A 12204-nucleotide genomic window follows, 5' to 3' on the forward strand; every position below is an offset into this window, starting at 1 on the left:
AAATTTGGCTTTACCAGCAAGTTGCCCAAGATTAAACAGTTTGTTTCAACTTATCAGATACCCTTGAGATACGCAATTCTACTTGATTAGCCCTGTTGAACAACTTTATGTTTACTGGATACTTTCTACCTTCGCCGTTGGACATGCCTTTCGCTGTGCGTATTGTATATGTTTCATCTGTTCTGTTTTTGTCTATTACCTTTCCATTTAACTGCATCAAAATCTATAGAGCTATTAAGAGTCTAAGTATTGTGAAGTGTTAGCATCCAGCCCTATTGTGCCATTGCAAATAGATTGTCTCTGAAGCAACATTTTACGCTTAACATTGGATGACAGGTGCTGGTTACAGGTCTTTCTCTGATGGTTTGTTCGGGGAAGCAGTATGAATTTATCAATATCTCACAAGAAACATAATGTGTGGTGCCAAAGTGTGGCGTGTTAAGGTCGTACCTGCATTAATTATTTTTGAATAGTTTGTAAACTTGAAATGTAAGGTCTTAGCATTTTCTTTGAAAAATAGATTGCAGGCATTCGGCTCATTTAGTCTGCGATGTAGACTCGATTTACCAATAAATGGAGTTCCGTCGAACACTTTGTTTATGTTGTGTATTTTTGTGGGAATAAGGGGATTAACATTTGAGGTGCAAGATTCTTTTAAAAAACATTCCATCCTATTTCCGTATGTAGTCAAAATATTTAACTAACTTTAATGCATGAATCTTGGAAATTGTCAACAGTTATGACAGAAAATGAACCCAGTGCTTTTCAGTCCACTTGACAGGATGTTAAAATCTCTAAGGTTTCTCTGGAGTGTAGGAACTGGGTTCATGCAAACCAGTGGATGCTTAAAAATCAACACGATTTATTGCCAAAATTTGCACAATGGGATTTATACTTCTAACCTCAGGAAATATTTCCAAGTTCAACATAGAACCTGTGGAGCTGGGAATTAATCTCATTGAGCTGCTTTGTAACATGTATCAATTCTACTCGTACACAACTTGCAACCAGAAAGGAACATTGTCTAGTTTAAAGCCCCGATTATACTAGACTTTACTTAAACACCAATTGACAATCTCTTGCTCAAAACACATTAAAGATTTCTGATGAATGGAAATCTATATTTAAAACGTCATTATGAATATTGTTCTTTGGCTAACAAAATCAACTTTGTAAATTGTCACCGTTGTAACTTGAGGCATTAGGCCTTTTAACGTCTGGTGTGCTTGTTGGTTGGTCATCCAGGCCACCAGCCATAATGTGTTCCTATAATTTTCCTGGTTGCCTACACATGTGGTGTGCTGAGACCTGCTAGCAGTTGTGAAAGCACCAATGTTTTACAGTTTGTCACAATGAGATGGCAGTGTTACCAATTTCCATTGGGCATTAATAAAATGTTAGTGAAAGCCTCTAGCTGCAGCAGATAGTTTGATGCAGTTGTAACCCTGCATGGTGAGTGGCTACTCTCCAGTGAAGCCAGCCCTTGTATCAACTGAACCGTGAACAGTCTCAATGTAATGATAGTGTTCCTTTAACTGATTACATTTGCTCCATATATATTGGAAATGCAGATTATTATATAGTTCTGCATTTATTGTAATCCTAGCTGGGGTATTGAATGCCGCGCTGATGAACCTTAGTATAATTCCATATAAATATCTACTGCAGACTGCTGGACCACAGCCAGTAGCAATGGAGATGACACTTACATCACTTTTTTGTTGTTGTTTCTGAGTGGGGGAGCCACAGCTTGAGCTCAATGATTTACTGATGTTTTTGTAATAATGACAACTGCAAAAACAGACGCAAAGTGGATTATTATTTCGTATTAGAATCTGAAATGAATTTCATCAGCTTTGAAAATATAATTTTGAACTTTATATTTATTTGTTTGTGGGTGTGATGAACATGTGCATTTACAGCAGTCTTAAATCCAAAGCAGGGTCTTTTGAGTAGTATTTTTGAAATAGTTGACACTGGTTATTTTTTGGCAGTCCTTGTTGCTGTTACATGCCCCTTATGTTATCAAGTGTTTTTATATTCTGTATCCCTTTGTCCTATGGGGCTTTCCAATTTTGGGTGTCTGCTTGATATATGATCACGGGTTGTCGTGTTGGAGTCACTCCTTGAATGGTAAATAGCTGACTGAAATCAAAAGTGTGATTTGTACTGAGTTATCTGGAAACTTCCTCTTTTCCTTAAAATACTTGGTGGATCAACAAAATTCAGACATAAAAATGGTCTATTCGTGCTTCCTCTCTATCTGTTAAATAAAACTTAGGTTTTCATATTCTTTGGGGGTAAATTCCATATCACCTCAGAGGAACACCGATCCAAACATTTTTGGAATAAATCTCAAAATGTTATTGCTGACTTGTCAACCCTATGTACAGAGTCAAACCTTGTGTTGTCTCTCCAACTTTCGGGCTCGATTCTCAGCTTGGGTCACTGTCTGTGTGGAGTTTTCACGTTCTCCCCTTGTCTGCGTGGGTTTCTTCTGGCTGCTCCGGTTTCCTCCCACATTCTGAAAGACATGCTAGTTAGGTGTATTGACCTGAACAAGCGGCGGACTGTGGCGACTAGGGGAATTTCACAGTAACTTCATTGCAGTGTTAATGTAAGCCTTACTTGTGATTAATAAATAAACTTTAAGCCGATGAGAGAGAAGTTTTTTTGTGTTGATATCAGTTCTTGTGTCAGTGTCTCTTTATATGTGCTCCAGTAACTATTCAATCAATGCCCTCCACCTGTATGTACTTCAATTGTTTTAATTAACATGCTGCTTTGTTGAGACTGAGGCATTGTCTTGGAACTGGATTAGTAGAGAAGTTAAGGACAGTGTGTGTGGTTAAAAGAAGAGGCTTCTGTTATCGTAATAGTGGTAAAGTTGAGGATAAGGAGTGTTTTAGAAACCAGCCAGCAGCTATCAAAATGATGGTAACTAAGAAGAAACCAGAATATGAGTGAATGAGCCAGGAGTATATAAGAGCTTTTGAAAGTATTAAAAAAAGACGAGTAGCCTCTTCGAGGCAGCAATGAGAGAGATTGTCATGACAAATGAGAAAGTGACAGATGGTAAGCTTAATATTTTGTGTCCATCCTCACAGTAGAAGACACAAGTTACATCCCCGAAATAGAGGGTAACTAATATCTCAAATAAGTGAGCAACCTAAAGAAGTTAATGTCAGCGGGCAAAATATTTTGGAGAAATTTAAGGAACTAAAAGACAAAAATCTTCAACACCTGATGGTCTCTATCCTATGGTCCTTCTGCACAAGGAACACAAAGTTAGCATGCAGGTAAAGGAAGCAATTAGGAAGATAAGTAGCATATTGGCCTTTAATACAAGAGGATTGGAATATAAGAATAAAGAAGTATTACAGACGGGGGGAAGGATTAATTTAAGCAGCACTAATTTCTCCTCTCACCAGCCTTTTCTGTGATGCTGTTAGTTGGATACTAAGATAGCAGACTGAGTTTGCAGTACAGCAAAGCAATATAACTGGAATCACAAGCTAGAGATCCATATCACATGACTTTCTCCTCTCCTCCTTGTCTTTGTCAAGGGATGTAGATCCTTTGTCTGGGTCCCCAAGATGGTTAAATAACTCCACCATTAATACTTGAAAGGAAGGTTTCTGGGCCCTTTTTCACAGCAGATGAGTACATTACGGTTGTCAACTTGAGTTATGAAATGCAAATGGCCTTTGTATAGATCTCCTTGAACTTGGTCCGTGCAGCCCACAGGGAGATGGTTAGTGTCTCTTCAGGGATAACAAGGCACAAGTTTCTTCGACATTGTCTGGCTTGTTTGAAGGCTGCGGACGGATGTAGATTCAGCCTTTTTAAAGGTCTTTTATTTAAAATTTTAGAAATGGACATAAGGATATTTGTATCTATATTTTATAGAAATCTGCAGTATGATGTCTTGGTCACAGAAGATGTACAGCAATTGTATAGTGTTTTGGTGAGACCATTCCTGGAATACTGCATGCAGTTTTGACCTCCACAACTAAGGGAATATATACTGGCATTGCCGGTGGTACAGCAAAGGTTTGCTATGTTGGTTCCTTAGATGAGAGGATTATTCTATTAAGAGAGGGCGGCACAGTGGTTAATACTGCTGCCTCACAGCACCAAAGACCTGGGTTCAATTCCCGGCTTGGGTCACTGTGGAGTTTGCATGATCTCCCCGTGTCTGCGTGTGTTTTCCCCAGGTGCTCCGGTTTCCTCCCACAGTACAAAGATGTGCAGGTTAGGTTGATTAGCCATGATAAATTGCCCCATAGTGCCGGGGGTTAGCAGGGTAAATACGCGGGGGACGGGGATAGGGCCGGGATGGGATTGTGGTTGGTGCAAACTCGATGGTCCTAATGGCCTCCTTCTGCACTGCAGGTGATTCTATGAAACTGGGCCTGGTGTGTAGAAAACTGAGAGGTGTTGCCATTAAACTGTACAAGATTCGGAAAGGGTTTGACAGGAGGGACACTACAAGTTGTTTCCCCTGACTGGGGTATGTACAACATGGGACACAGTCTCAGAGTAATGTATTATTCATTTAGGGCTGACATGAGGAGAAATCTCTTCACCCAGGTTGTGAATTTTTGAAATTCTTTACCCCTGAGGATTGTAGATGCGATGTGGATTGTAGATGCTCCATAGTTGAGTATATTCAAGGCTGAGTTAGATTTTTGGTGTCTCGAGAATCGAGGGATACGATGAAGCGATGGGCAAGTTGATTGACTTGAACGGTGATGCAGGTTCAAAGCATCGTATGGACTACCCCTTCCATTTCTTTATGTTCTAATGTTCTTAAAACAAATGTGAGCATACTTAATCCACTTAACTGTGTCAAACCCTAAGTGTACCTATTTCCTTATGGAAGGGGGAGACAAGATTTTAAAGTGGCAAGAAGGGGTTTCCTAGCCACTACCCAAAACCCTTTAGAATGTGGCAACATGATTCTTACCAACTAAATCACAAGCATGTACCCAAGTACAAGTACCCAGCTCACTCTCTTCTATTTTGGAAGGTTTGCATCTTCCAGCTTCAGCAGATTTTGTGGAGTATTAATGTTGAGCAGGCGACTGCCGGCTTCTGTGTTGTGCCTTGAACCTTTTTATTAATTTGCTTTTTGACCTTGTGCTGGATAACATTAGTGTTGGCACCGGGTAAATAATTTGCAGGTTTCTTTTTCCTTAAATACATAAAAGGGCATCTTAGGAAAAAACCTTTTAAGTTTAAAAAAAAAAGTGAACCTGACTTTAATATGGAGACTTGACATGTTTGATTAAGAAGTTGCTCGAGATCCATACGGTTGATATTGATCAGAGGCTGAATCTCTAAACCGCCCTGTTGAAATGGTAGTGCTTCGCATTTTTTCATTCTGGGCTGGAAAGTTTGAAGGAAAAAGGACTTGCATCTTTTGAACACTTTTCATGACCAGCATATGTCTTACAATCAATGACATATTTTTGAAGTGTCGTCATTGTTGTAATACAACCCAAAAGTAAGATTTTTCTGACTCGACCCTCCCTGAATTGTATTTATTTTTGTGGTGAGGACGAGCTAAGATAGGGCAACATGGTGGCACAGTGGTTAGCACTGCTGCCTCACAGCACCAGGACACGGGTTCAATTCCCAGCTTGGGTCACGGCCCGTATGAGTTTGATGTGGAGATGCCGGCGCTGGACTGGGGTAAACACAGTAAGAAGTCTCACAACACCAGGTTAAAGTCCAACAGGTTTATTTGGTAGCAAAAGTCACTAGCTTTCGGAGCGCTGCTCCTTCGTCAGGTGAGTGGGATTTCAGTTCACAAACAGGGCATATAGAGACACAAACTCAATTTACAAAATAATGGTTGGAATGCGAGTCTTTACAGGTAATCAAGTCTTAAAGGTACAGACAATGTGATTGGAGAGAGGGTTAAGCACAGGTTAAAGAGATGTGTATTGTCTCCAGCCAGGACAGTTAGTGAGGTTTTGCAAGCCCAGGCAAGTCGTGGGGGTTACAGATAGTGTGACATGAACCCAAGATCCCGGTTGAGGCCGTCCTCATGTGTGCGGAACTTGGCTATCAGTCTCTGCTCAGCGACTCTGCGTTGTCATGTGTCGTGAAGGCTGCCTTGGAGAACGCTTACCCGAAGATCAGACGTCGAATGCCCGTGACCGCTGAAGTGTTCCCCAACAGGAAGAGAACACTCTTGCCTGGTGATTGTCGAGCGGTGTTCATTCATCTGTTGTCGTAGCGTCTGTATGGTCTCCTCAATGTACTATGCCTTGGGACATCCTTTCCTGCAGCGTATCAGGTAGACAATGTTGGCTGAGTTGCAAGTGTATGTACCGTGTACCTGGTGGATGGTGTTCTCATGTGAGATGATGGCATCCGTGTCGATGATCCGGCACGTCTTGCAGAGGTTGCTGTGGCAGGGTTGTGTGGTGTCGTGGTCACTGTTCTCCTGAAGGCTGCGTAGTTTGCTGCGGACAATGGTCTGTTTGAGGTTGTGTGGTTGTTTGAAGGCAAGAAGTGGGGGTGTGGGGATGGCCTTGGCGAGATGTTCATCTTCATCAATGACACGTTGAAGGCTCCAGAGAAGATGTTGGTGCAGGCTCACTGGGTCATATGGCCTCCTGCACTGTAGGGATTCTATGGCTGGAATTTTACTGCCCCACCTGTCACAGAATCGAGTAGGCCGGGGCAGACAATGGAAATGTCCTTTGACCTTGGGTGGGATTTTACGGTTTCGGGACGAGCGAGGCCGTAAAATACCGCCCGATGATTCTTTTTCCTTGGCCAACTGTTACGTATGACTCTGTGCCTGTTCCGCCCGCGCCATTCCAAGGATCCAATTTGGGCCAGCACCATAATTCTTTACATATAGCAAGTCATCCACCTCAAATGCCCTCTCCGTTTTTGTCGAGTTGAGATGCTGCTTCTGTGCATTCTGTTTTGCCTCCACCCTCCCTGTCAAGTTCAGAAACACAAAATTCAATCTTGTTCTAATGTGTCTGCCCATTAATGGAGATGCCAGCGTTGGACTGGGGTGAACACAGTAAGAGGTCTCACAATACCAGGTTAAAGTCCAACAGGTTTATTTGGTAGCAAATACCATAAGCTTTCGGAGCACTGCTCCTTCGTCAGATGGAGTGGAAATGTGCTCTCAAACAGTGCAAACAGACACAAAATCAAGTTGCAGAATACTGATTAGAATGCGAATCCTACAGCCAGCCAGGTCTTAAAGATACAGACAATGTGGGTGGAGGGAACATTAAACACAGGTTAAAGAGATGTGTATTGTCTGAGACCTGGCCTGTATTGTAAGACCTGGCTGGCTGTAGGATTCGCATTCTAATCAGTATTCTGCAACTTGATTTTGTGTCTGTTTGCACTGTTTGAGAGCACATTTCCACTCCATCTGACGAAGGAGCAGTGCTCCGAAAGCTTATGGTATTTGCTACCAAATAAACCTGTTACATTAGTATCACAGCAGGTGTAACACCTGTGGTGACATGGGGTGTTGTTCTATAGATGATGAGGAAATGGGCCAGTTTTGGTTTGTGGAGAGGTTGATGACTGATTCTTCAAGGACAGCTCTCTCAGCCAGTCCATCTGAAGCAGGATGATAGGGTGTGGTTTTGAGTATGTTGAATGTTATTTGTTCTCATCAAATGCTGGAACTCTTCACTAGTGAAAGCAGTCATCTCGAGCAGCCCGTGGGTGGTGAATGTCTGTCGTAATTTCTCGACCGTTACTCATGAGGTCGTGGACTTCATTTTGTGTCTATTGAACCATTTGGAGTGCGCACCTATTCTGAGCAGGAATATGGTGCCCACGAATGGGCTGACAAAATTGTCGTCACATGCATGGTCAAACTGGTCACTCCCAAGGGTGTATTAGGGTTGCAGATGGTAATTTTTGCTGCATTTGACATTGATCATATTATTTGACCAGATTCTTGATGTCGGTATCTGTCCCAGGCCACCACACACAGCTGCATGCGAGCAACTTCATCTTTGTCATCCCAGTTTAAGTACGTATTATTATTATAACGATTCTCTAGTAGGAATGAACCCTTGCTCCCCATAATAATGGTCGTCCTCATAATCTAACCCATCCTTTTTTGTCTGGAAGGGCTTGAATTGCTCAGACCTGTCATCATGTGTTTGAAATGAGTTAATATGGGATCTTTCTGGGTCCAAAACTTGACCTGTCATGCTGACACGGGCAATGTATTGAGAAGGTTTAGGGCAAGAACAATTTCCTGTGGTGCCGGCAGAGGCAGAATACTTTTGGACAGGGGAAGGCTCCTTAAAGTGCCAGCATTTGAAGTACATGTGCCTGATGTTGAAAAGTATACTCATCGGCTGCTAGCAATTGAACCCAGCGTTGAATCCGCACTAAAGCTAAAAGGGGGCATTTTAACATGGTATTTCCAAGTTGGGTCACCCTCGCAGTTAACATCAGCTGGATTCATGACTAGGTGAACAAATTAATGGTTTATTGAGTTAAGTATCTATTTACAGCGGGTAATATAAAGGCGACCGTACTCCCCGACTTCAGACTCCTAACTGTAGGGAAAGCCCACGCTCAGTCCCAGGGTTCATGTGCTCTGGCCCGATTGGCCCAAAGGATCACATGACCCTCCAAGAACACGCCACTTAAAGGGGCACACCACCACAAATAGGCTCTTTGATTTTTGACATTAACAAGTTAGGCATTCGATCCATCTTTTTAAATACAGGTGGTACATTATTTGGGTAGGTGGGTAGATTTCTTTCCTGGAACAATAATTTACTTGATTTCTCCGGATTGGCCCAAACATGTGCGTCTACATTTATTTTAAATCGTTGCTGCAAATATTCTTGTCAAAAAAATTGATTACACCAATGAATGCCTCACCATTGCCACCCCCCATCCCCGTCCGCTCCCATTCCAAACCATACTTGCGCACACATTTCCTGGAAGTTGTATTCAGAAAGACACGTTTTTCTGGACCATGCCATGCATGTCTGAGTTCACTGAGAGGAATATAGCTCTTGCTGTTTTTAGCTATGCCATCAGGGTTCCTCAATCATGCTGAGTGGAGATCCAGATGCATGACCTCATGGGCCATAGAGAGTCTGGAAGGCCATTTCTAGTTGATTGTACACACAAGAGGCCGTTTGATCCATCAAATCCATGCTAGAGTTCTCTACCTGCTCGTGTGAGAGCAGGAACCATGCTGCCTGCCTGCAGTCTTGTGGAGATCCTGGTAAGCGGTTGAAAACTTTACATTTCAAAGCTAAAACTATTTAAAACCATTTTTACTTTCTGGAATTAGATAATTTTGGGAGTCATTTCTAGTGGAAGGAATCAGTTTTGCATGGAACTTAAACAAATATTAAATAGCGTACAGAAGCAAATTACTGCGGATGTTGGAATCTGAAACCAAAAGAGAAAATGCTGGAAAATCTCAGCCAGTTTGGCAGCATCTGTAAGGAGAGAAAAGAGCTTACATTTCAAGTCCGGATGAGTTTTGACAAAGGATCATCTGGACTCGAAACGTCAGTTCTTTTCTCTCCTTACAGATAGTGTAAATGGTATACATTTTGAGAATCATTTGAACCCAGTTTGAGGCTGGTGGCTGATATTAAAGTTTTGCGCTTTCATGTTGAAAAGCTATTTGAAATATTTCCTTACAGTTATGGAGCTCTGCTGTACCTCACTGTAGTATATTATTTATATTTTAATTTAAGATGAAGAGAATTTTTTTCTCTGGGGGCCGTTGAGCCTTTGGGACTCTCTACCCCAAAGACCAGAGGAGACAAGATCATTGAATATTTTCAAGGCAGACGTAGATAGATTCCTCGTTGACAAGGGAGGCGAAAGTTGTTGGGGCTAGGCAGGATGTGGAATAGAAGTCACAATCAGATGATCTTGCTGAATGGCAGAGCAGGATTGAGGGACCCAATACCCTACTCCTGTTCCAGTATTTTCTGTGTTTTTTCAGATTTCCAGTATCTGCAGTATTTCCCTTTATCAAATGAGTTGAATTCTACAGTAAAACCTTTGTTAACCAGCATGCTTGGGGAATGGGTGGTGCTGGACTAGATGCAGTATGTCCTTGTTCAAGCACAATAACCAGAATTGACCCAATAATTTAATAATGTCAATGTAAAGCCTAAGAATAACTTCTGTAGATGTACAAAAAAAAATTCTAATTACGAATCTACTCTTGACTATGAAACCATTGTCGATTGTCGGAAAAAGCGCATCTGATTCACCAGGGAAGGAAATCCGTAGGTAAGGAAATCTGCCATTCTTACCTGGTCTGGCCTACATGTGACTCCAGAGCCACAGCAATGTTGTTGACTCTCAACTGTCCTATGAACAAGGGCGACTAGGGATGGGCGATAAATGCTGACCAACCAGCGACACCCATACCCACGAATGAATAAAAAAAATCTATTGTTTATATTTGTTAGTATTTTTAAAGAATGCATTGCTGGAACACTGAAAATGATCATCCTTGTACTAACCTCAAGCTGTCAGCAATTTTGGTTATGAGAAAATTAGGGTGTTTAATTGCTGAGTAACACCAAAGCTTACTTTCTAGATTACAGTATTAACTGATGTGGAGTTCAATGGTACGTTTTGTTGGCTAGGGAGATGCACTCCTTAATTCGGTGGTGATAGTTGCTGGTTTTAGAAATGTTTTACAATAATTGGTGTTTTTCAGAAGGTATTTCTAAGATTTGGAAGGGTTAAAGAAAGTGAATTAGAGAGGAGGGAAGCAGCACAAAACATCAACCATTTCCTACTGGTCCATGATGCCCAACACTTGAAGAAGTTGGGAGATGTTAATCGACTTGCGATCCCCTCTTTGCAGTAGCTGCAACAGAGGAAAAAAATAGTTCTCACCTTTCCCAGTGTACTGTAAACTGTTTTGACATTGGAAAGAGATGTAGTAGAACTTACAGGCATAACATCAGTGTAAGTGTTACACTGTGTATCATTTCAGAGACTAAAAATGGAAAATCTGGTTGCCTAGATTTGATGCATTACGAATTAGAGTTGAAAGACAAAATAATTGCGTTTTAAAATATAAAGCCCCATTAGAATTGTTGAGGGCTGACTAAACACAATATATCTAAGGTTTGTCAGTGTTAAAAGGCGCTATGAATGTTTAGCCACACACACATAATACTGTTTCTTAAAGTTGGGTTTCATTTCTGCAAGCGTACAATGCCATCATAATTTGAGCTTCTGTGCAGGGATTATAGGTAGAAGTTTAACAACACCAGGTTAAAGTCCAACAGGTTTATTTGGTAGCAAAAGCCACAAGCTTTTGGAGTCTTAAGCTCCTTCTTCAGGTGAGTGCGAATTCTGTTCACAAACAGGGCATATAAAGACACAAACTCAATTTACAGAATAATGGTTGGAATGTGAATACTTAATCAAGTCTTTAAGATACAAACAATGTAAGTGGAGAGAGCATTAAGACAGGTTAAAGAGATGTGTATTGTCTCCAGACAGGACAGCCAGTGAGACTCTGCAAGTCCAGGCAAGCTGTGGGGATTACAGATAGTGTGACATGAACCCAATATCCCGGTTGAGGCTGTCCTCATGTGTGCGGAACTTGGCTATCAGTTTCTGCTCAGTGACTCTGCGCTGTCATGTGTCGTGAAGGCCGCCTTGGAGAACTCTTACCCGAAGATCAGAGGCCGAATGCCCGTGACCGCTGAAGTGCTCCCCAACAGGAAGAGAGCAGTCTTGCCTGGTGATTGTCGAGCGGTGTTCATTCATCCGTTGTCGCAGCGTCTGCATGGTTTCCCCAATGTACCATGCCTCGGGACATCCTTTCCTGCAGCGTATCAGGTAGACAACGTTGGCCGAGTTCCAAGAATATGTACCATGTACCTGGTGGATGGTGTTCTCACGTGAGATCTGTGTCGATGATCCGGCACGTCTTGCAGAGGTTGCTGTGGCAGGGTTGTGTGGTGTCGTGGTCACTGTTCTCCTGAAGGCTGGGTAGTTTGCTGCGGACAATGGTCTGTTTGAGGTTGTGCGGTTGTTTGAAGGCAAGACGTGGGGGTGTGGGGATGGCCTTGGCGAGATGTTCGTCTTCATCAATGACATGTTGAAGGCTCCGGAGGAGATGTCGTAGCTTCTCCGCTCTGGGGAAGTACTGGACGATGAAGGGTACTCTGTCCACCGTGTCCCGTG

General features: G+C 42.2%; 1 protein-coding gene across 4 annotated transcripts in view; it reads left to right on the top strand.

Annotated features, from left to right (window-relative positions):
- itprid2 (ITPR interacting domain containing 2) overlaps positions 1–12204 on the top strand; it is a 166584-nt gene that overhangs the window by 59276 nt on the left and 95104 nt on the right. The window contains exon 1 of one of the 4 annotated variants that reach the window (XM_078228511.1): positions 7952–8029. The exons of the other annotated variants lie outside the window; for them this stretch is intronic. The gene's annotated coding sequence lies outside the window, so the exon portion shown is untranslated. Of the gene's footprint in view, positions 1–7951; positions 8030–12204 lie in introns of those variants that run through there. 4 annotated transcript variants of the gene reach the window in all.

This window comes from Mustelus asterias, chromosome 14, assembly GCF_964213995.1.
Source record: "Mustelus asterias chromosome 14, sMusAst1.hap1.1, whole genome shotgun sequence".
Classification (NCBI taxonomy): Eukaryota; Metazoa; Chordata; class Chondrichthyes; order Carcharhiniformes; family Triakidae; genus Mustelus; species Mustelus asterias.